General features: G+C 35.8%; 1 pseudogene across 1 annotated transcript in view; it reads left to right on the top strand.

The window, feature by feature from the left end:
• The window catches only part of LOC308659076 (coiled-coil domain-containing protein 102B-like), a 184023-nt pseudogene that overhangs the window by 81782 nt on the left and 76014 nt on the right, over positions 1-26227 (top strand). The window contains exon 6 of the transcript XR_014024301.1: positions 10800-11007. The product of XR_014024301.1 is annotated as a coiled-coil domain-containing protein 102B-like (transcript). The remainder of the gene's footprint in view (positions 1-10799; positions 11008-26227) is intronic.

Here is a 26227-nt window from a genome sequence, read left to right on the forward strand (position 1 = left end):
GTAGTGCGCTCACCAGGCATGTGCGGGGCACTGGGTTTGATCCTCACCACCACACAAAAAAAAGTAAAATAAAGATGTTGTATCCACGGAAAGCTAAAAAATAAATATTTAAAAAATTCTATCTATCTCTCTCTATAAAAAAGAAAAGAATGTCGTCTAATTCTGCAAGAATATAACTGAAATTTTGGAAGCAGGACTCTGGCACTGATGGTGAGAAGGTCAGCAATTCATGTTGCTGAGGAATAATCCACTGTGTATGTATACCATTTTGTTTTATTTATCTATTCATCTGCTGAAGAATACCTAGGCTGGATCTATACTTTCCCTCTCTATCATACACTCCTGCTCACTACTCTGTATCACGATTGAGATTCTTCCTACAGGAATTGCAAGAACTGATGGCTATGGACACCTATGGAGTCACTTTGGCTCCATAGGCGGTGACCTCTGTGACGTATCTTTTCTTCCTCTATGTCTTGTGTTTCCTATAGACAGGAAAGTTAAGCCTAGGGCAGAGATCTCCAAACTCTGCTCCACTGACATGTTTTGGGTGCTTCCCCATGAACATAGGACAGCTGGCAGTACTCTGGGCTTCTACCTTTGGGATGCCGAAGGACCTCTTCACCAAGAGTTTGCTAAATATCTCCTTCAGGAAAAACCATCCTGGGTGAGAGTTTTTGATGGACAAACTAGATTACACTGAGGTTAAATTTTATGGAGAATAATGAATGGATTACAAAGATGCCTTCCTGCTTCATATCCAGAGAAATACAATGATTCCTGTTAGTGAGGCCGAATGTGAACACTTGGTTAAGATGTGAGCTTCATCTTTCTCAAATATAATACTGTACTCAATTTGAAATTAGTGAATGATTTGTAGGATAACCCTGAATGTTATTGTGTCCTTCAAAAACAGTATCCAATGATTTTGGCACTCATTGGTGATCTTTATGTGAAGTAATTAACATTATCATAATTGGTACTTGCAAAATTTCTAGTTCTGCTAACATGTTGCATTTAGTAAAAAGCGTTCTCCTGCCTTCTTAAAATCATTTTCCATTATTTTTCTCTTTTTCTGTTGAGTAATGTTATAGACTTAGGTAGTATGAATCTTTTCAATTTGTTATTAATGAACAATTATCTTCTGTGGTCTAATATTTGTGCCTCCAAAGTTCACAGGCTGAAATCCTACCACTTGAGGGATGGTTCTGGGGTGAGGCTTTTGGGAGGTGATTAGTTCAAGAGAGAAACGCCCTTATGACTGGGATTAGTATCCTATGAACCCCCCAAAGTGCTGGCTGGTTCCGTCTGCTCTAAGATGACATGGGAAAAAGCTACCATCTATGAGGCAGACAGCAGACATTCACCAGATGTGAAACCTTCCTTGATCCTGGACTTTTCAATCTCTACAATTGTGAGAAGTAATGTCCTATTGTTTTATAAACTACCCAGTTTGGGGTAGTTTGATATAGCTGCTTGAATGGAGTAAGAAATGGGCTTTCTTTTGGATTCTCAAATTGTTCCAAATATAGCCATCTGAAGCTCTTTTAAGTTGAAACTGTTTTTGTTATATTTACCGATTAATCATTGAGTGCTCAGTTGTTTTAGGCACAAGGATATTCTGGACTCATCTGTATTTCTTGCTTCAGGTCCGGAATCAAGTGTTTCTCTAAAGAGTGCTGGCTTATCTTATTGGAAATATTGGGTGCTAAACATCTTCATTTCCTTGATTTAATTTAATTCATGTTGGAGTGTGTTATTATTTTTCTCTGTCATGTGTTGGTTTTATGAGAAGTACTTTCAGAAGCTGAAAGATTTTCTCATTTTGTTTTCTGCTTTTAATAGCTTCTTACAGTTGCTGCATTCCTTTTTCTGTCATGATAAAGTAGTCCATCAATTTGCTTGGGTTGTCATTACAAAATGCCAGAGATTGGGTAGCTTAAGTGACGGACATCTACTTTGCAGCTCTGCAGGCTGGAGGTCCAATATCAAGGAGCCTGCAGAAGAGCTTCCTGCACTCCCTAAGCCCCCTCCCTGCTCCTTGCAGCAGGTGCTATCTCATCCTCTGGGCCTCAGGCCCGATTCTGTCTTTCTCCATGCACGGTGATGGTGATATCACTTCTCTTGCAGATAGTTCTCCCTCCTGTGTTTCACCTTCTATCCACTTCCCACTCACTGCTCCCAGGTGGTGTCCAGAAAATGTTCTGCTGCTCTTGGGCATTTATTTCCCTTCTAGGTACAAGTCACACTCCAAGTAGATTAAGTCTCTTCACTGGGTTTGCAGGTATGGACTACCAGTAATTTTATTTCTCGTCATTCTCAGTCTTCAGAGACTGTGGTGAAAAGACTGAGATTCAGGCTCTGGTCTTCTGGTTTAAACTATGTAGTTTCAAAAGGATACTGTTTTTTAAAAACAAAGTCAGTCATCTATGTTGATTACTGAATATGATTTAAGAAATGATTTATTTACTATTAGAAAACAGATAACTAAGTAGCCCATAGATAAAATAAAGAAATTTAATGGAATTTAGGACTGAAAGAAAAAAAAAACATTGAAATGTTCAGGGATGCTACAGACCTCAGGAACATCATATAAAATACCATAATTGTGTATATTAGCATGAGAAAGTGCCTCTCACCCCTCAATTACAGGGAGTATAATTAACCTAGAACCCAGGTTGCTGCACCCTGAAACCGAGCCGATGAGACTCGGCTTTCCACAGGCTACTTCTAACCCAAGGAAGGTGGGCTAGCCCCGGGAGGTGCCAAGTTCCTCTGACTCTAGACCTTGATGGCCTCACCTAGCTTTGCCTGGACTGCACCAAGTCTCAGAAGCTTCCACCCTTCCTTTGTCTCCTCCTTCCCTTTCTTCCATTCCTCCTAACTCAATGCCAGTCCCGAATCAGCTGGACTTCTCTGCATGCCTCCTAGCTATCTCCCCACTGTTAGTCAGAGGCCTCCCCCTCATGGATGTCTTGCTTTTGAAATCTCATTGTAGAGTTGCTGCTTGGAATACTCAGAATCACCAAATAACAAAGACAGAAATGTTAATGAGCTAATAATAATCTACTTAAGAAGTTAGTAAAAAATGTCTGAAAAAATATCTATTGAATGCGGAAAGAGGAAAATAAAGACAATGCTAGGAATGAATAAAAATACCAAAAAAAAGTTTCACTAAAATAGCAAAGCCAGAAAATGGTTCTTTGGAAAAAGTCTTAAATGAAATTTAAGCAATGTTAACTAAGAATCTATAATTAGAAAATATTAGTATCAAAAAAGAGATATCCTTTTATATAAAGCAGAGATTTAAAAGATAAGGAAACGCTATGAAGAGATGATGCTAATAAAAATAAATCTATGTGGAATAAATTATTGACCAGAAAAATAGAACTTATCCAATATAACTTATCTTTGCCTGAAGACATTTATAGTAGTAAGTTAATTGAATTAAAAATTGGTAAATTAAAGCTTTATCCCAATAAAACTCCAACATTCTAATGCTTTATGGTTATGCTAAATAATTTATTGTAGATAATTACAATTGTATTCATATAGAACATAGAACATCTTCTAGAGTAGGGAAAAGAAGAAAAATATTTTCCAACTCTTTTCATTCTGCTAGTTCAACTGTAATACTGCATCCATAGAAGGATAATGAAAGAAAGTTACAGTTAAACTTACACAAAAACACAGGGCAAACTATTAATCAAATACAAATAATATTAATATAAATATAGTGAATTTTTAAAAAATTTCTTTGTCACAAGAATGGAAGCTATAATATAATATTCTATCATTTGTTATGTGTATCACCATACTCAACAGAGTAAAAGCAAAATCAATTATGTACTTACCTTAAAAGCACTTGCTGAGACAATTCATGATTATAGAGAAAAACACTTTAGCACATTTGGAATCAAAATGAACTTTTAAAGCCTGATGTAGAGTAGCAAATTTTAGATCAAATAATTTTATTTACTGTTGAAGTATTAGAAGCATGCTATCACTTTATTTTAAGCTGGTACTTTGAGTCCCAGCTATTTCAATAAAAGAAGACAAATAAATCATAAGAATTGGAAAGATGCAAAATTACAATTATCAAAGATGATGTAATTATCTATTTAGAAAGCACAAAGTCATCTCCAAAATATAATTTATAGTTTAGAGATGTTATTGGGTATAAGATCAATTATATGTATATATTCAATAAAAAAAGTGTGTGTGTGTGTATATATATATATATATATATATATATATAGCCGCAGTCTTGGCTGGGCACAGAATCACCAGCCACTCAAGCAGGAACAAAACTTTATTTTTGAAAAAGCCGCCAATACTCCCTACGCGCTGGCAAGGCCACCCGGGACCTCCCCCGGAATTCCCTCCTACTATCCTTCCCCAACCAATGGGATCTCTCCAATGGGCCCCGTAACATGAGTCCGGTAGCAGGCCAAGGTGAACAGCGGGAGTCCAATATCCATATGAATGTAAATCTTAGCATAATCATATCTCAGTGGCTAGCTGGCGTCACTTTACAACCAAAGGTGCCATACATCGTATTATTTGCTTGTGGCTCCTAGCAATATATATATATATATATATATATATATATATATATTTGTGTTTTTGTGCATGTGTGTATGTATGTATTTATGCATATATGAAATTCAATAATATTTGTGTACCAATAGTTAAACCAAACAAATAACATATTAAACCCAGAATCAGAACACACACACATACAGAAAACTGATTTAGCAACAGAGTTGCCCTTGTTAACTCAGTGCTATGTAGAGAAACCAGTAAAAAGGGCTTACTTTAAAGATCAATGAAGTCAATTAACTTGTACAATTTTAATCTCTTTTCTGAATAAACAAATTTTGACATAAAATGCTTGTGTATTTCTGATTTAATTAACAAGAATATTCTAAATTTTTCACTATGTTTTTGTTGAAAGAGCTTGTTAATATATGTCTTTAGGGAAATTTCCCTCCAATCTCAGATCTTAGAAAAAAAATGTTTAAAATGCAAAATTGGTATGCTGAGTCATTCTTGGCAAAGCTGTAAGATACAAGGTAATGAGTTACAGAATGCTCAGAATTTTGCCATTATTTCATTCTGTCTTGTAGCATCATCCTAAAGCTTTTTTTCTCTTTGCTATCTTTTCTCCTACTACTTTCCCTTTGTAAATCAGTAGAAATAGTTTTCTTGTTCACAACTCAGTGTTAATAATTAACTTTGTATTTTATCTGAACCATGAGAGTAAATGTAATCAGACAATAATACTCCTATCTGAAATGGGTGTCAATTCTTTAGAATAAAACACACATATGGATTAGCATGAGACTGTCTCAGACTGTATCATCAGGTTCATATGCTTCGGTTTCTTGGAGTGCTCAACAAAACCTCTGAGAAGCCCTTTCTGACAACATTTGTGGCAAGATAGCTTGTCTATTTTTTTAATAAGTTTTTAGGAGAGATTTTTGAAACAAAGAATATCTACTGCTCGTGCTTAATTGCAATGTTCTTGTAATATATTCATTTCCTAGTTCAGATCTGTCAAGCATTGTGTATTTGCTTTTCCTAGGAGTACAACACACTTGAGGTGATAGTTAGTGCTGGGTAAAATGAAGTCCACTTAGAGATTACCTGACATTAACTTCTGGTTCCTATAATCACTCGAACAAATCTACATTTTACAAGCTCCATTGTGTTTCACTTCCCCAGTTCTGTATGTACTGATTGTGTAAAATTTCACACTTTTTTAATCAGAGATCCACTGTAGCACATCACTGTTCTGGACAAAAGCCCTACTTTCCTGATTGGTTTAGGTTGAGACTTTGCTCTTGTTGTTCTCTAATTCTCATGTTTAGGGATAATAGCATCCTGTTTATTTGTACTTTTCGCCTAGTTCCAGCACTATGTGTAGATGATTATTAACTTCTACACGGAAATGGAGATGTTATTTGGGTATTAAATTTTGTAACATCACTTAGGTTTTGGAGATATGGCCTGATTGTTGCAAAATCAATGAAATAAAACACAAGTTAGTATTTTTACTTTGTGAAGTTGGTGAGTTTTATTTTTCTGAGCCTAGTCAAAGTCTCCATAAATGCACTTCACTTTGTTATCCTAAAGTATAACACACTGATTTATTTAGAGATAGATGTGCTTTTAAAAGTTTGTTTGTATTGCTTTTGATTCATGTTCAATATCAAATGCAATTTGGCCTCACTTTTATATTTAAAATCAGTACATATGTGTTTCAAACTAGTAAAGAAGTTTTTACTTTTACAAATTCTCCAAGGATTTAAAATGAAATTAAAGTAACTAAAATATATGAGATGTCACATATCACTTAAATCATTTATTGTGTTCTTGATTTTTGCTCAAAGAGGAAGAGAGATGCCACTGGACTATATTTAACTATAGACAGCTTGGAAGTAGACTTTTCATTTTGAAGGGAGTTTCTGCAATTCTTATTTGTGATTCTAAAATATGCTTAGAGAAAGAAAGTTAAAAGATGCAGGGGGTGACTTCAATAATATGAATCAAATTACATTTGACTTGCCAGACTTTTGAATTGACAGAAACTTTCTCTCTGTTAAATTGTTTGCTGGCAGAAAGAGACAGAACAAAGAAGAAAAACCCTTAAACATGTCAAAACAAAGCCAAATGCAAACAAAACCTTTCTTATAGAGCAACCCAGTGAATAGAGAATATGGTTGTTACTGTTGTAAGATGATATGCTTGCATCTATCTGTTAGCATCAAGTGCAGGAATATAATTGAAGAACTTTAGAGGAACTGTGCCTGGATTTCTGGCCCACCTTGGGACTGTCTGTTGATTCTTGGAGCCCCGCTGTTGCAGGATTATTGTTAGAATAAGGAATACCTACATAGCTCTTTATCAGGAGTCCAGTAAGAATGACAACCTCCTACTGCTAGGACACAGCAAAGCATCCTTCCTTTGGCCTCTTCCCTATAAAATCATATGTTCAATGAAGTCTTATGTCTGATTTATGAAATGAAATGAAAATTCTGAGTATTTGCTCATTCACTATTGGACATCCACATTGATCCTAACTAACTTCCTCCAGCCCACAGAATGCCATATAGTTCATTTTCTTAGGATTTTTTTTTTCAGTTGGTCAGGATTGTTTACAAAATGATTGTCATTTGGATAAAGCTTGATTAAAAATTAATACACTATTTTGATCTGCCAGCATTTGAATTGACTATTGAGATGTTTTGTTTTTTAGAAAGCAAAGGTATCAAGCAAGAACCACCACTGGAAATCAAGTATAGATGAGTGTTTAGAAAATGCCCAATAGTCTATGCTTAGGAATGATCAAAACATCTCATTTTCACAACCCAAGTGATTGTTCGATCCACACTTCCTTTTAGTGAATTGGGGTCTCTTGTTCAATATGCTCACCTGATGTTCTGTGATTGGACAGGAAATTCAAACCTCTTTTGGCTGCTTTGCTTGTGAAGCTCTACCCTTGAATTTGTTTTCCTGCTGTTTTGACTTATACCTTAGACTTCACCTCCTCTGATGGCCTTCTTTCATCACCCAGATGATGCAGCTCTTTCCCAGAGCATGCAGGAATTTTTCCTTTCTTAGAAACTATTCAAGTTCTACTTATGCATTTATTTGTATTTTGAAAATGTTATGTTCAGTGTTTTTCTGTTAGTTTCTGATCTATAAAAGAGACTCAATAAATATTGGATAAAGAAATAGAAAGGCTGGATATTAATGTATTTTTTCACTGTTTAATATGTATAAAATTAAAGATCACCAAATCAAGACTTATTTCAGTGCATATAAGAATATACTTTTACATTAAAATGTTCAGATAAAATCTTTCAATAATTTCTGTTGAATCATCTGAAATTCATATAACAGTAGAATATACTATTAGTTAAAATTATAGGGTTAGATTTAAAAAATTTTAGGATTTTCTCTTAGTCATTAGAAGAAAATTAGTGGGATGCCATTTCATTTTTAAAAAAATTCTTGGAATTTTCAAAAATAAACTGAAAACATAAAATAGTATCTATTTTTTTTCATTATTTTAACTTGCTTTTAGATGAATGCCCTTAGGATAATGGATTTTTCATGTGATTCTTTGGAAAATAATATGACAGATCATTTTACAAAATGAAAATTAAATAAAACTCCTATACTTTCTATGATGTTCTTATTCTTACAGGACCTTTAACTTTTATAGGTATCATGAACAGATATTAAATGATTGGAACATCTATTAAGATTTATGAAAATCTAAAACTAGCTGCGAGGGCAGGGCCGCCCGGAGCAGCTGCGCATGCGCGGCAGGGGGCGGCCCCGCGCCGGCCCTCGGGGCGCGGCGGTCGGGGAACTTTCCCTAGGGATCCCGAGGCCGTGCCCGCCTCAGTCTCTCTGGTACAGGCGCCCCCTGGGAGTTTCTGGTTGGAGACTGGTCACTTTGTCCTCGGGTCCCCGGCCCCCTTCCACAGCCGCCGAGCTGCGAGGGGATGGCGCTGGCTCCTGGGAGCCGCTCCACAGTGGCGTCGTGGCCGAACCCGGCCGCCGCCCCCAGGACGCTCTCGCCGGGTCAGCTGTGTCCACGGCTCCGTGTCCACGCAGCTCCGCGGGCTTTTCTGTAATCGCGGTGGAGTGCCGCGGTTCCGGGTTCCTTCGCCTCTCCCAAGGGAGGAGTGGCCCCCGGGGGAAGGCGGTGCCAGGGCTGGGCCGCGCCTCCCGGCTCCGCTCTCAGCTTCCTCTCAGGCCTCGGCCTCTGCTCCTCCCGGCTCCACCCTCTGCCTCCGCCGGCCTGAGGTTCTGGGCAGGTTCTGCGGCACTCTTCCTACTGAGCCATCCCTGCTTCCAGTTATGGGTCTTTGGGGTTTTCTGTCTTCATGGTTCAGTTTTTGCAGGTTACAGATGTCCAGAAACTTAGCCCCTTCTTCTAGGCCCTCTGATGTGTTGACACACACACTTGCTCATCATAGTCCCTAAGATCCTTTATCACTGGTACCACTTGAGATCTCTCTCTTCCTTTATGATTTTGCCTGTTCAGGCCCGTTTTCTTCCTGTTATCCTGTCTAAGGATTCATCAACTTTGTTTGTTTTTCTAAAACCAACTCTTGGTTTCACTTAGGTTTTGTGCTACCTTTTCTTTCCTTTTTTCCTTCAGTCTCTTTCATTTATTTGTGTTCTGATCATTATTATTTCTTTCCTTCAACTCTTTTTGAGTTCGGTTTGTTACTGCTTTTGTAGTTCCGTAAGTTATGTTGTTGTTTATTTGTAATCTTTCTCTTTCTTTGTTGTAGTTGCTAATAGCTATAAACCTCCATCTTAATATGGCTTTTGGTGAATCTGATAGGTTTGGGTATTTGATTTTTCCATTTTCATTAGTTTCAAGAAATTTTTGCATTTATATTTTGATTTCTTTATTGACTCATTGGTAAGTCAGGAGCTTGTTTATTTCATACACACACACAATATTTAAATTTTACTATTGATTTCTAGTTTTATTCCATTGTGGCCATAGAACACATGCAATGTTTTGATTTGTTGTGAACTTGTTGAGACCAACTGTTTTTTTTTTTTTTTTTTTTGTCTATCCTGGAGCATGTTCCTTGTGCTGATTAGAAAAATATGAATTCTGGAGCTGCTGGATGCAGTGTTCTGTTAGGCCCACTTGGTGAATAGTGTCAGTTAACTCTGATGTTTGTTAATTTTTTTTAACTTAACCCTCTTATTTTTTTTTTGTCTAGGTGTGTCTGTTGATGTGGGAGGGGTATTAAAATCCCCAAATATCATTATATTTGAGTCTACCTTTCCCTTTAGGTATAATTGCATTTGCTTTATTTAATTCTGTTATTGGGTACACATATGTTTCTAATTATTATTTCCTCGTATTGAATTGATCCCGTTGTCATCATTATGTAGTGCTCTTGTTTTCTTTTACAGTTTTTGACTTTAAAGTCTATTTTATCTGCTGTAAATACAGCTACTCTTCCTTGCTTGCGATTTGCCTTTGTATGGAGACTCTTTTCCCAACCTTTTACTTTTAGTCCATGAGTGGCTCTTCTGGTAGAGTTTCTTATGGGAATGTATACTTGATTCTTTTTAAAATCCATTTGGCTGATCTATACCTTTCGACTTAGGAATTTATTTCATTTACATTTGAGGTAACTAAGCAAATGTTTACCAGTTTCTAACCATTTTAATTGTTTTGTATTATTTTGTATATTATTTTTCCTTTCCATCTTATTCTTTATTTTTGCAGCTTCATAGTTTTCTTCAGTGATAAGTTTGGATTCTTCTCCTTCTTTTGTATCCACTTTGCCAATGAGTATTTTTTAATATGATTTTATGATGGTAGTTATCATCCTTTCATTTCCAGATGTTGAACTTTAAGCATTTCTTATAGGGCCTGCCTAGTGATGATGAATTCCATCATTGGGAATGGGAATTTCGGGCAAAAAGTCAACAGTTTTTGTTTTTCCCTTCATACATTTAATAGACAAATAAGGTCCAAAGTTAGTAACATGAGACAAGATGATAGGAACGTTTACATAGGGCCTTAGTCCAGGACTTTTGTATTTTTCTCAAGTTTTCAAACAAGTAGAATTTTCTTTTTAAAGTTCCTTAAATGGACATGTCCTGAACATTGTGTGTGTGTGTGTGTGTGTGTGTGTGTGTGTGTGTGTGATGGACATGCTGTCCATCACATGTTGCTTCTTTGTGTTCTGTCTTTTGACAGTTACATGTGTCACATGCTGCTTCTTTGTGTTCTCTGTGTTTAGCTAGAGAGAATACAGGCTGAAAATACATTGGAATGGGACAAGAGAGAGTTACTGGAAACTGAAAAACAAGGCCTGGAGAGAGAAAATAGAAGGCTAAAGGTCCAGGTGAAAGAAATGGAAGAGCTCCTGGACAGGAAAAGCAGCTTAAGTGAAAGCCTTCAAGGTCCTGGTTTCAACATCCTACAGTGAACTACAGGAAAAGAACAAGGTAGGGAGCTCCGGGAAGCACCTATTCCCTCACCCTGTGCTCCCTTCTGACGCCTGGGCCCCTGCTGCCGTCACCAGTCCACGCTAAGTGTTAACTTCCCATTTGCCCTCTAATAAATGATAGCGTGAACTTTTCCTCATTTTGATAGATAGCAGTAATATTCAGATGAAACAGTGTGACGAATTTTGGATGAAGATGTTAAGAAATAACAAGTCTCTGAACAATTCCAAGAGTTTCCAAACAAAAGAAAAAAATGAAAGGAATTTTTTTGTTTTACTTTTTCTAGTTATAGCTATATAATTGGATTTCCTAAGCTATTGATCTTATTATCAATTAATATGCTTCTCCTTTAATTTGGAGCAACTATATAATAAGCATTTGTTGGTAGTTATTGAAAGTACTTACATAAACTTTTAAATTTATCTAAGGCTAACTCTTCTATCTTTTTTCTTATAATTCTCAAAACCATGATTTTCAAATCAATTAAATGCACCATTTTGCCAATAATTTTTACAGGCAGTAACATAAATGTGAAAACAAAGATTAAATTCAAAATTTGAATTAGAAAAACTTGGAAGGTTTTGAATGTGTTTTTAATCTTCAAAGTGATAGGCATATTTAGTGCTGCAGATGACAATTTCCTTCTTTTTGATAAAATATTTACAGATGTTTAAATGTACTTGCAGTGACAGAACTATAGTTAAAAATCTGTGTCATTTACTATCAATTTGCTACCAAATACATACTACTTCTATTTTTTTCCTATTAAAACATCTATAGAATGTTAATGTTCAAATCTATTTTTCACTCAATTTTTTAACAGTTTGAAAAGCGAATGTATAAGTTCATGTTTTTGATTTTTATAACTAATTCATACTCATACAAACTCTAAGAGCAAAGTGGCCAGAAAAATTTAATTTTATGTAACTGTTCAGTTCTTTTATGATTTTAGGGATGTATTGCAAATATAGTATTAAATTGCATTAGTATTTCATGACTTGACAATACAAATTTTTAAAGCCAAATGTCGTAGTCAGTGATCATTAGTTTGTATGGTACAGACTCATGACCCATCTTAATGGCATGTGACCTTCTGAAATACATATAACTAATAAATCTATAGAGAATGATTTTGCAGATTTCTATTTCTAAAATCACACAATATTTTATCATTTGTAGAATGTGGTTTCGTTATCCAAATTTGCCTTCCTAATTGATTCATTGAAAGAGGACAAGCATTTGTTCATGTTATTTTCTGTGTCAGCAACTGCTCTAGAGGGCTAATGGTAAGATGAATGGATCACTGTCCCTCTGCAGCATGAGCTTGGAGTTTACATAGGAACACACATACATAATTGATAATCAATGACTCATGGTGTTTATTGCTAAGAATGAAGTCTAACTGAAACATAGATGAAAAAGAAATTCATTCTATTTAATTGTGTTTAATTGTGACATCTTTCTAGTTATGCAGAAATGTCACAACATGAAACGTGCCAGTTAAGAAATATGAGGGCTAACAGGGACTCGTAGGAGCTGTCATAGGTGACGTGTTCTTTCATAAAGACCCACTGTGGCCATATCTGCACTCTTTGGAACCAATATAGTTCTTTCAAACCAGGCGGAAGTTGGTGACTGTATTTTAGAAGACTCAGACCTTCCAATTCAGTGGGTGTGCTCATCATTTAAAAGACTGTACAATTGCATAAGTTTATATTATGGTGATGATAACAGAGAGTTTTGGTGAATTTTACTCTCTTCATTAAGAATTCAGACTTACTGCAAAAGAACCAAAAGAGGAACCAAAAGAATTACTTTTCATGTAGCAGTTGCTGGTCAAAAGCCTTGGTGCCTCATGGAAGTCCAAAATATCAATATTTATATGTCCTGAAATGTTAAATAAATCAGAATTCTCCAAAAACATACCAAAGTCCAGGGAATAATGTAGATTTGGTTGTAAAACAAAGCCAGACTGTAGTTGATCGATCTATCTATCTATCTATCTATCTATCTATCTATCTATCTATCTATCTATCAATCATGAGTAGGAGCATCATATCTGTTTCTTCTCTATACATCCCTGTATGTGAGTGTGGACCACATGAGGCTCCTGTGTATACTCATGTACATGAGTACCGTATCTCTATGTGTGTATGAGTGTTCTACACAAGTGAGTGCTGGCAGGGGAGGAACACTATAGTAAACATCACACAATTATTGCTCTCTCAAAAATATATGAGGTTTCTTACCACATGACATTTACATCTACTCACACTTGCTGAATGTCTGTGGCTGACTGAAACTGAAACTACTTGCTTCTTATAGAAATCTCCATATCAGGGATGGTGATAGAGTTGGTAGAGTGCTTGCCTCACACGCCTTACAAGGCCCTGGGTTCAATCCCCAGCACACACAAAAAAAAACCCAAAACCCGAAATCTTCATATCAATGAATTTTTTAAAATCTTTGAGTTTTATTAATCTTAATGTTCAATAAAATTTTTATATATCCCTAGTAATTCAAAAAGCATATTTCACCCATTTTTTTTTACTTTTTAAATTTAGTGTTACAGGAAATGTTTTTAAAATGTCAATGTTTTAGAAAACTTACTATTGTTTTAAAAATACCTCTCAATTTTAAATTGAACTACTATTTAAAAACAAATATTATTCTTCATGTGATATTATCTCTTTAATGTCCATTTGGTAATTGCTTTTATAGACTATATTTGAGCAATTTTCTATTTTTTCAATCTTCTACAATTTACGAAAAAATAGTGGCACAAAGAACTTTTCATATTGGAAAATCATCATTCTAGCAGTAATTAATTTTAAAGCATAAACCACCACTATTTTTTTTTTTGTAGAAAAATCTCTGCATCTTTTGATTCCTTGTGGGTTTTGGAAATAGTGGTACTATTCTGTTGTCAGTGAAAGTAGTAGTAGTGAGGCATCAGAGAACAATTGTAAGGGTCCGGCGAAGCGTCGGAGAAGGAGAGACCACACGAGACTAGCTCCATGCAATGGCAAGGGGGATTTATTAGGGATCCGTACCAGTGCGCTGGGGTTCTGTGCTCACTCAAGAAGGGAGAGCAGCCCAGAGCCCAGAGCAGAGGTCAAGCAGAGCTTAAGTACACTTTTTGGAGAGGGTGGGGGGCTTTGCATACATCAGAACAAATCATCATGAGGCACGGGAAAATTGAACAACAACTCTGATACATGATTAGTCCATTCATTGGCGGGAACAGGCTGGGCAGGGGTGATTGGTCACTTCTAAACTGGGTACACATTCAAACTGATTGGTTCGGGCCCTGTGCAGTTTGGCCAGTAGGGCGTTGTCTTAACTATCTCAGGAATCTGGGTGTAACAGAGGGACTTAATAGTACCTAATCTTTTACATTTTAATTCAAGGTTTCCAGCTTAGAATCTTTACCCTTTCACAATGACTCAGACAAGAGAACTTTGGAGGCAGTATTGAATACTCTTCTCAGAATTCAGCCCTTATTTATTTATTTTTTAAAATTTATTTATTTATTCTAATTTGTTATATATGACAGAAGAACACATTTCAATTTATAGTACCCATATAGAGCACAGATTTTCATGTCTCTGGTTGTATACAAAGTAGAGTCACACCATTCATATCTTTATAAATGTACTTGGGGTAAAGATGTCCACCTCATTACACCAGGTTTTCTATCCCCTTTCCCCATTTCTTCCTCTTCCTCCCCTTTGCCCTATCTAAAGTTCCTCAGTTCCTCCCATGCTTTCCTCCCCATCCCCATTATGGATTAGCTTCCTAATATCAGAGAAAACATTTGGCATTTGTTTTTTTGGGATTGGCTTACTTCACTTAGTATAATGTTCTCCAGCTCCTTCCATTTACATGCAAATGCCATGATTTTATTCTCTTTTAATGCTGAGTAATAGTCCATCATGTATATATACCACATTTCTTTATCTATTCATCTACTGAAGGACATCTAGGTTGGTTCCACAATTTGGCTATTGTGAATTGTGTTGCTATAAACATTAATGTGGCTATATTACTATAGTATGCTGTTTTTAAGTCCTTTGGGTATAAACTGAGGAATGGGATAGCTGGGTCAAATGGTGGTTCCAGTTCCAGTTTTCCAAGGAATCTCCATGCTGCTTTCCATATTGATTGCACCAATTTGCAATCCCACCAGCAATGTGTGAGTCTACGGTTCTCTCCACATCCATGCCAACGCTTATTGTTGTTTGTATTCTTAATAGCTGCCTTTCTGACTGGAGTCAGATGAAAAAGTAGTTTTGGTTTGCATTTCTCTGATTGCTAGAGATGTTGAACATTTTTTCATATATTTGTTGACTGTATTTGTTGATTGATTATATATCATCTTCTGAGAAGTATTTGTTCAGTTCCATGGCCCATTTATAGATTGGGTTATTTGTATTTTTGGTGTTAAGATTTTTGAGTTCTTTATATATCCTAGGGATTAGTGCTCTATCTCGTGTATGTGTGGTAAAAATTTGCTCCCATTCTGTAGGCTCTCTGTTCACCTCACCGATTGTTTATTTTGCTGAGAAGCTTTTTATTTTGAATTCATCCCATTTGTTGATTCTTGATTTTATTTCGTGTGCTATAGAATTCTTATTAAGTTTAAGGTCTGGTATAGTGATGCTACCTGCTTCATTCTTCTTGCTAAGGATAACTAGCTATTCTGGGTCTCTTGGTTTTCCAGATGAATTTCATGACTGCTTTTTCTATTTCTATGAGCAATGTTATTGGGATTTTGATTGGAGTTGCATTAAATCTGTATAGTGCTTTTGGTAGTATGGTCATTTTGACAATATTAGACATTTAGGGTTTTGTCACAATATACAGAAATGGTAAGTTTAATTATTATCTATAATATAAATATGTTTGCAAAAAGTTCTACAGTTTTTGATGGTGGACAGAGAACTGGGGGTGAAGTGTAGGATGAGATGGTGAGGGGGTAGAAGGTGAGGATATAGAGTTATTAGATCTTAGAAAGCATGAAAGAAGAATCTAAAAAAGTTGGTGAGTAACAAAAGAAGAGACAGAAAGTGATTTGGGGAGACAAGTGGGAAGGCAGTAGAGTACAAAAAAACAAAGAAACATAAATATTAAGAAAAGTAAATAATGTAAAAATAGGAGATAAAAGAATATACAACACCACTGTAATATACTATTCAGACTTGCCAGTAGTAGGCTATTCATGAAAAGTACTTGGTTTCACAAATGTTGGGGATATGAGGGTGGGAGGAGAGGGAGGGAGAGAGGGATGGGCAGGGGGAGAGAGAGAGAGAGAGAGATCTCGAAGGAAGATACAACGATTGTTTTGGTTGGATATAAGTATCTTTCCAGCTTCCCTTCATATCCAATAGGTGGGGTTGTCTGTTGTTTCCTGGTATCTCCACCCTCAGAATTATGAGCGTTATTAGGGTGGGAGGGTTGGTCTCAGGGATATGGCTCCTGGAGGTGAGGTACATTACTTGTAGTCCCTGATGGGAGACTATACCACAGAGACCTTCTGTGGTGCCTGCTTGTGTGATGTGGGTGCTTGGTCTTATCTCTATATCACTGTGGATCTCACAATTCCTGGTCTCTAATTTAGTCTCTAAACTGTATCTCACTCACGCTCTCCTTTTCTAGTTCCCAATCAGGATCCTTTCTCTCTGGAGATCTTTTGGGATGAGCTCTGGGGGCTGCACACCTGTAATGGAGAGCTGTTTTATATTGGGCAGTCACTGCATGGAGTTAGTGGCTGCCAGGGAGTGTGGGGGGGAGTTCCCCAACTTGGTATCTGTCCAGCCAGTGTTCCAAACTGGGAGTTGCCCCAACTAAAGATGGTGACAAAGGTGTCCCAAGATGAAAACAGCTGCTTTCAGTGATGGGATGCTGGGTCGGGTGGGGCTGGGCTGTGGCATTGAGCCCTGTGTTCAGAGATGCAGCTCTGTGGTGTGCAGTGTTGTGGCTGATGGTTGCTTCCAGACCCTGTATGATGTCCCTAGGTTTAGGCAGGCTACCATGTGCAGAGGACTATGGCAGCTGCAGAGTCCCAAGTTGGAGGTGACCAGGGGAAATCCCACATTGGTAAATGGGGGTCCACACAGGATGGAAGCTGGAGTTCCTGAGCATGGGTAGTGGCCAGGTTTTCTGTATGGGAGCAGCTGTTGGGAGTCCTTTATCACTTGCAAAGAAACAGTATTCCCACTACTTGAATCCTAGTTCTGGAACGACACAGAATGCAGCCTCCCTTTAGCCTGCCATCTTGAATCTGCCTCAAAGCCCTCATTTTAAATGATAATAAGAATGTTGGAGAACTAACTTTAAAAGCATCAGTAAATCAAGGTGTATATTTTAAATAGAAGACAGTTGGGTATACTTGAAACTTTGGCTGCACAGGCATTAGGAAATTATGTTGGTGATGCATGATTATTAAAATATTAATTTCATGCAAAATATTTTAGAAATCTACCTATACTTATGAATATACAAAAATAATCCTATTGGAATAATTGATAAGATTTAGTATTTAAAAAATTTTCAGTATATTTCATAAATTTGAACTTAATAATCTAAACTCTCTTTTAGAAAATGTTCTTACCTTTCATTTACAAGATCCAAGTGACTAAAAAGTTTAAGTATATAAAAATTTGCAGCAATATAGAAAATGGTGTGTACATGTCACATTGTGGTGTGAAAAGAAACTACTAATGCTATTTTTTAGCTCTTGTTTTTTGAATTTCTATGCTGTGATTATAATACATATTTATTATGTTGGTACAATAGCATGTCTATATAATAGAATTAATGTATTTTAAAGATTAACTTATAATATTATACAAACATAAAATGAACATGTCAGTTATTTTACTTAACTCATTACTTAACAAAGGAATCATTAAGTTATCTGAATCAGTTCAAAGGAGATTGTAAATATTAGAAATTGAAGCATGAAAGAAAAAAGTGCTTAACAGATGAAAAATTGACTCTTTGATAGTACGTAGTAAGGTAAGACGTCAGAAAAAAATCCCCTGCAAGTGTATGGATGAGATTCATTTGCATTGCTATGGATTATCTATATATTGTATACAATAAAGCATAAAGATATTCAAAGTTCTTGGGCTGTATAAAATCAGCAAATGCTACCTGGAGGAATTTATTAGATACAATTACAAGGAATCTATATTGAGCATTTCAAAGTCGCTCATAATTTTTCTTTTCTTTTTTTTTTAATTAAAAAAATTTTTAGTTGTTGATGGAACTTTATTTTATTTACTTATTTTTATGTAGTGCTAGGAATTGAACCCAGTGCCTCACATGTGAGACAAGCACTCTACCGCTGAGCTACAACTCCAGCCCCTCATAATTTTTCTTGATAATTATTTGATATATGTTTAATAACCCTTTATATAGTAACACGTCAACAAACCCTTAGGGAGTGTTACTTTGGACTAGGGATGGGCAAACTTTTTTTGTAAATGTCAAGATTGTGAATATATTAATGTAAGTTAGGCCATATAATTTCCTGTTGCATTTTTAAAAAATCATAAGCTTTTAAATATGTGGAAAATATTCTTCATTCATGAGAGGTCTGCAGAGAGGTCTGGAGCTGGAAATCTGTGTGAGATACAGCTGCAGAACCCCTGTTCAAGACCAGAAGTCCATGACATTGAATGCCTGGGACGGGCCCAGAGGGACCATGTGTGACAGAGCCAGGTACACCTCGGCAGGGTCGGCAGCACTTCCATTTTACACACTTTCTTTCACACAGTAGGCTTTAAAAACAGCCAAGGAATGAAGGAATCTTAAAGAATGAAGGAATTTGTAGTATAAGGCCAGCCATAAAGTGGTACCTGGATCATAATACTGGAAGAAGAAGTTGAATGGCTTTTCGTAGATTTGCTTTGAGAGGAAAATGGGATCTGGAAGTCAGTATGAATGGATACCCAAAGCTAACAGAGTGGACAGGCAGAGACAAAAGGGAGTTTCAAGAACAAATGGTAATCCTGGAGCTAAAGCCAACCATTTTTCCCAGTGTGTGGGGCAAGGAAAAAAGAATCTTGGGTCTTTGGCTGCTCAGATCCTAGAGTCTTACACTCTTACCCTCATTTTCTTCTGGTTATTCACTTTGAGCTTCCAGGACAGAGAATAACTGTGAGAAGATAAATCAGAAGAAAGAAAATAACCAGTGGGTTTTGTGACCACTAGAGAAAAGAAGACATAATAACCAAAACGCATGACCTAATATTTATCAAGACAAGTCCCAAGCTTTCGGTAATGCAGATCAGTAGATTTGCAACTCTCAGCTGTTATTTTTGATATGATATCTATGACAAATGCTGATTTGCTTTATTCAATGTAGAACTCTTATCTCTTGCATTTATAATACCATAATTCTTCTCTTGATGCATACTCTCTTTCCCTTCTATTGCAAATTATATTATTTTTAAATGAGAAGTTATTGGGAAAAAATGGTCAGTATTCTTGTGGGTAAAACTCTGTGAACTAGTCAACGTGCCTCTCATGAAATGATTTGGAAGCTTGTTTTCTTAAATGAACTCAGCTACTGAATCCCTTCATTTAGGTCACATAATGGGTCACTTTCAGAAAGCTAATGCAGCGGGGCAGTAATTGATGTGTCTAAGGAAAATGATGAATTAATCTAAAAGTTGAAAGGCTGTCAAATCAATTCCTAATTGATGTGCTACTGATGGTTCCAGATTCAAGGAATGATATTATATTTACTTTGTTCAATAACTTTGGCTTCAAATACATTTATTTTGTTTTGTAAAATGTTTAATATTAAAACTCAGTCCCTACTGCAGTGTTTGTCATATGCTTATAATGTGTCAAGTGGATAAGTCCATTCATACATTTATACTTCCATTTTCATTACATAAATTTGAATATATATCTTAATCTTTAATTCCTACATCTCCCATTTATTTGTGTAACAAGGCAAATGCTATAAATCTTTAATATTATTGGAGTTTCACATTATTCTTTAAAATTTCTATGTGTACCAGACAAATGATATGGTGTCCCATATCAATTTAAAATGCAATTTTTGACATTTTAATCATTCATATTTTGTTTTATAATTTCATGAAATTTCACAATATAAATTATTACATTCAAGTACAAAATAATGTCTTTCTGCTTTTGATATGACTAGCATACTAGACTAGTAATAACCCACTATTTATTAAAGCATGATTAGCAATTTGCATAAAAGTGATTTTTTGATTTAAAGGATAAGAAAAATATTTACATTTCAAGTTAAGATGTCATAAAACTGTAGTCACAAAAGTTTTTTTTGATTTTTTAAATTAAAACTACATTAATAAAAACCCAAACAATTTGAACCATCTTGAACCATTTATTATTTTTGACTTTTTACTCAATTGAAATCACAGAACATAAAATTAATTATTTTAAACTGAAAAATTAGTGGCATTAACTACTTTCACATTGTGTAACCACCACCTCTACCTAATTCAAAAAGCATGTTTATTGCTCCAAAAGGAACCCCCAGGGAGCTGTATGTGCTAAGGACCTGCTCTTTCCTCCCAGCCCTGGCAGTCACCACTGATGGCATAGAGCCCACTTTTGCTTTCATATTGGCATTTGTACACCTTCTATGCAGAAATTACATTTAAACACTTTGTTTTGAATTGGGCTGTTTGTAGTTTTTCTGTTGAATTATACGAATTCTTCATATATTCTGGACACCAAGCTATGGTAAGATATATGACTTGTGAACATTTCCTCCCAGTTTTATGCTGTATTTTTACTTTCTCAGTAGTGTCTTTCAGTGCATGCTGTTTTGCATTTTGATGAATCCCATTCTATTTTTTCCTTTCATTGTTTGTGTTTTCTTATCTAAGAATCCATTGCTGAACCCAAGATTTATCTCTATGTTCTCTTCCAAGACCTCTGCATTTTTTCCTGGTATATTTAGATCATTGATCCACTTTAGTTAATTTTTGCATATGGTGTGAGATTGCACTATAGCTATTATTTTGCATGTGGATATTCAGCACCAATTTTTGTACAGTTTATTCTTTCTGCCTTCAAATGATCTTGGCATCTTTTAAAAAACAATTTGCCCATAGATGGATAGACTTATTTCTGGATGCAATTCCATTATGTTGGTATATATATTTTTCTGTGAGTACCTACACTTTTTAGATTGTTATTCATTTGTTGAAAGTTTTGAAATCAGGAAGTGTTAACTTTTCCAGTTTTTGCTCCTGTTTTCAGTATCATTTTGGAAATCCAGCCCTGTTAAAAATTAACGTGAAAACATTTGCCATTTGTTTTTTGTTTTTTTTTTTTTGGAGGGGGGATTGGCTAACTTCACTTAGCATTATCTTCTCCAACTGCATCTATTTACCTGTAAATGCCATTATTTTATTCTCTTTTATTGCTGAGTAACATTCCATTGTGTATATATGCCACATTTTTAATCCATTCATCTACTGAAGGGCATTTAGGTTGGTTCCACAGTTTAGCTATTGTGAATTGTGCTGCTATAAACATTGATGTGGCTGTGTCCCTGTAGTATATTGTTTTTAAGTCCTTTAGATAAAGACCAAAGAGAGGGATAGCTGGGTCAAATGGTGGTTCCATTCCAAGTTTTACAAGGATTCTCCATACTGCTTTCCATATTGGCTGCACCAGCTTGCAGTCCCACCAGCAGTATATGAGTGTGCCTTTTCCCCCACATCCTTGACAATACTTATTGTTGTTTTTCTTCGTAATAGCTGCCATTCTGACAGGAGTAAGATGGTATCTTAGAGTAGTTTTGATTTACATTTCTATAATTACTAGTGATGATGAACATTTTTTCATATATTTGTTGATTGATTGAATATCCTCTTCTGAGAACTGTCTGTTCATGTTCTTGGCCTATTTATTGATTGGGTTGTTATTTTTTTTGGTGTTTAGATTTTTGAGTTCTTTATATATCCTATAGATATAAGGTGACTGACTCATAGTGGGGTCGGGAGAGGGAGCATGGGCAGAATAGACAAACTCTAGATAGGGCAGAGGGGTGGGAGGGGAAGGGAAGGGGCACGGGGTTATCAATAATGGTGGAATGTGATGGACATCATTATCCAAAGTACATGTATGAAGACATAATTGATGTGAATATACTTTATATACAGAGATATGAAAAATTGTGTTCTATATGTGTAATAAGAATTGTGATGCATTCCGCTGTCATGTATTTAAAAAAATAAATGCAATTAAAAAACAGAAAATAAAAATAAATTTTATGAAACAAAAAAATTAATGTGAATCTGAGGATCAGCATTGTCACTTTTGCAAACAAAGACTGGTGGGATTTTGATAGGGACTGCACTGAAGATGCAGAGTTCTTTGGGGAGTACTGATGGTTTAACAATATTAAGTCTTCTTACCTGTGAATATGGGATGTCACTTCCACTTATTTTAGCAATGGATTATCATTTTCAGTGTATAAATTTTCACTGCCTTGTTTAAATTTATTTCCACATAATTTATTCTTTAGGATGGTACTGGAAATAGGATTTGTTTTTTAATTAATTTTTGGATGGTTCTTTGCTCAGGTATAGAAGGACAACTAATTTACATGTGTTCACCTTGTTCCCTACAACTTTGCTGGATTTGTTTATTAATAAGATTTTTTAATGGTCTTTTGTTGGTTTTCAGTTGTTGTTCTTGGTGTTTTCCATCTATAAGATCTTCATCAGTGAGTAGGGATAGTTTTACTTCAGCCTTTGCAGTTTGGGTGTTTTTTTCCTGGCGTCTCTGGCTAAAATCTGCCATCACTGTTGGACAGCAGAGGTGGAAGCCAGCTGTCTCAGGGAGACAGCTTTAAGGCTCCACTGTGGATTATTAGGTCAGCTGTGGGTTTTCATATGTTGCTCACTATGTTGAGAAAATTCCTCCCAACCTTTTTTCCAGTTTATTGAGGATTTTCTTTTCTCTCCTTAGGGTGTTGGACTTTGTCCAATGCTTTTTTTGCATCAACTGAGATGATGATATATTTTTTCCCCTTAATTCTATTAATGTGGTGTTCTTTGGTAGGTGTTTTTTTTCTGTTTTGTTTTGTTCTGCAGTGCTGTGAGTGAACCCAGGACCCTGTGCAAGCCCAGCACACTCTCTACCAGTGAGCTACATCTTCAGCCCTGATGTATTTAATGTGATTGATTTTCTTACCACCCTGGCATTCTTGGATGTATCATATTCACTCATAATGTAAAATTCTTTCAAGATGTTGCTAATTTTTTTTGCAACTATTGTGTTTAAGATCTTTACATCATTCATAAAGTATGTTAGAGGTAGATTTATTTCCTTGTGTTGTCTGACTTTGGATCAGGGTAATGCTGAGCATTAAAGGACAAGAAAAGATGCCATAGAGATTTCTTACCATATTCAAGGTTTTTTTTTTCTGGATGCAGTGATTCCTTGACTCTGGAAACCTGTGACTGTGTTCCAGAATTCCAACACAGTTGATTGCACCTACTTCCCTTAATTTTTATATGTTTGAAGCTACCTACTTTGCCATATTTTGCTGGCATCGTGTGGCATATATTATTTGTCTTAGGAAAAACTGGATAAATATCTCCAAAGCCTCTGTATGCTTTCTGTTTACTTAGGCCACCTCATGATTTAGCTGGAATTTTTGTATAAATGACATTGCCTTTAAAAAAATATATTTTCCTCTGACTTTTTAAAGATAAAGCATCTGGTATTATGATAATCGAAACTTACTGTGACAGAAATCAGTGTGATAGGTTTTGCTCCTTAAGTTCTAATAATGATATCTATTAAAATTGCTATAGCATGCAGTGATTTAACATGGAATGCGATACATAGTTGTACATATAAAATTCACATCATTGAGTTTCACTTAAATTTACTGATTTGTGTGTTTGTATACTACTCTTCAATATGTTAGGTTTGTTTAAATGGATCTGCATGTATTTATCTAGATCAGATTTGTAATATGGCTGCTGTAGTTGGCAATCAGTACATGTTAGGTAATGATTGATGGTTCATGTTTGCTCACACTGGAATAGAACTGAGGTGGTGCATACCTGTAATCACAGCAACTTGAGAAACTGAGGCAGGAGGACTGCAAGTTTGAGGCCATCCTCTGCGTCTTAATGAAGGCCTCAATAACTTAGTGGGACCCTATTTTAACATAAAAAGTAAAGAGGGCTGGGAATATGATTCAGTGGTAAGATACCCTCTTGGTTGAATCCTCAGTACCACAAGTAAATAAATAAGTAAATTGTATGCACTGGCATCTCCACGGTGACTAATTTGAACAGATTGCTTTTACCCCATCTATGTGACACCAAAGATAAATTTTCACATGGCAGAAAACAAACAAAGAATGACTAAAGAGAAGAGGAGAAAGAAAGAAAAATAAGTGGAGGAAGGAGGGAAGAAATGAGAAGGAATAAAGGAAACAAAAAGTAAAGGAAAGTGTAACAAAAGAAAATTAGAGCAATTAAGCAATTAATACATTATAGGATCTGTTTTTGTAAACTTTTAAATAAAAGTTTAAACTATTTTCTTCTCAGAATAGTTATTTCCATCAATATGTCTTTCTTCCCAAGTGTTAAATAAATATCTAAATTAAATGTGAATTATTCCTTACTAGACATGATTGCCCAATGGTGTGGAGCCAGTTTCTCCAAGTCATGCTTTAACATATTTTTGTTCAAAAGGTAAAAACATATACTTTGGGAGACTATGTTAGATACGAAGGAACCTCACGTTATTTTGTCACTAAAGTGATGCCACCAATTCTTTTCAGTAGATATAGAATGTAGCTGAAAAAAACTCTGATTCCAAGTTTATTAGGATGCAGTATATTTTAGAAAATGGTTGTTGGTTAGTTCAGAGGTTGTGAAGTCAGTTCATAAGTCAACCCACAGAAGTCAAGGCCTTCCAGCTATGTGCAGGTGTTCAGCTTCATTTTTGATGGTGATAAGTACCATGATAGTCTGAAAATAAGACAGGGCTAGCTGAATATAGGGGCAGTAACAGTGCATCTCCAGGGACTTAAGTAGCTTCTGAACCTCAGCAGCTTCTTCAGTTACTTTGTGATACTTGACATTCACTTTATCTTTCTTTTTAAATAAGACTTAATTGGAAAAAACCCAGATAAAAATTATTTTGGGGAGGGGTGATGCAGGTAAATAGATTACTTTGTATAAATTTTTTATATAAAAAATAGGAAAATGGTTAAATTTTAATGAAAACCAGTTAGTGTGCAAAATGTACAGAACCTTCTTAGAATTTTTAGGTAGTGTGCAGAATGGTGGGAGCATCAATTAGTATTAAATGAATTTGGCTAAGGTTGATTTCCTCATGGTAGTAAGGCCTATTAAAACATGAAAGTAGGATGTAATTTTATTTATCATTTTCATTCATCATCATCAGTCATTGTGGACTGAATTGTGCTTTACTACTGAGCTACAACCCCAGGCCTTTTTATTCTTTATTTTTAGACAGGGTCTTGCTAAGTTGCTGTGGGTCTCATTCAATTGCTGAGGCTGATCTTGAATTTGTGATCCTCCTGTGTCATCTTCCTGAGTCACTGAGAGTGCAGGTATGTGCCTCCATGCCCAGATAGAACAATTTAATTTTATATTACTTTCTAAATTTACAAAGCCTTAGGAATGACCTAAGGAAAGCTAGACGACCAGGGGTCATGAGAGAGCTTCTAGTGCAACAGACATAGGTGCATATGCTGAAGGCTCACAAGATGTATGGCTTCTTAAGAAGCATGTGGTCCTGAGAAGTATTTATAGGAAGTCTACTCTTTCTGCCTAGAAATGAAACAAAAATGCAAGGCTGGTTCCACTCTAGAAGACTCTACATGTTTAGAAGCAATTCAGAAGGCAGCACTGGGTCTGTTTCCAAATTACATTGTTTGGAGCTGCTGTAGCTTCCTTAGAATCCCTTAATTTATTGTGAACCAGGGATAAGAATTATAAGCGAAGCTAGCCAAGCCCTAAAAAAACAAATGCCAAATGTCTGCTCTGATATAAAGAGAGCAACTAAGAACAGAACAGGAAGGAAGAGCATGAGGAAAAGACTACAGTAAACAAAGACGAATGGGGGGAGAGAAAGGGAGAGAGAAGGGAAAGCATATGGAAATGGTAGGAGACCTTCAATGATACATAAAATTATAAGAGGTTAT

The sequence above is a fragment of the Spermophilus citellus genome (genome assembly GCF_964194105.1).
Source record: "Spermophilus citellus genome assembly, chromosome: 10".
Lineage (NCBI taxonomy): Eukaryota > Metazoa > Chordata > Mammalia > Rodentia > Sciuridae > Spermophilus > Spermophilus citellus.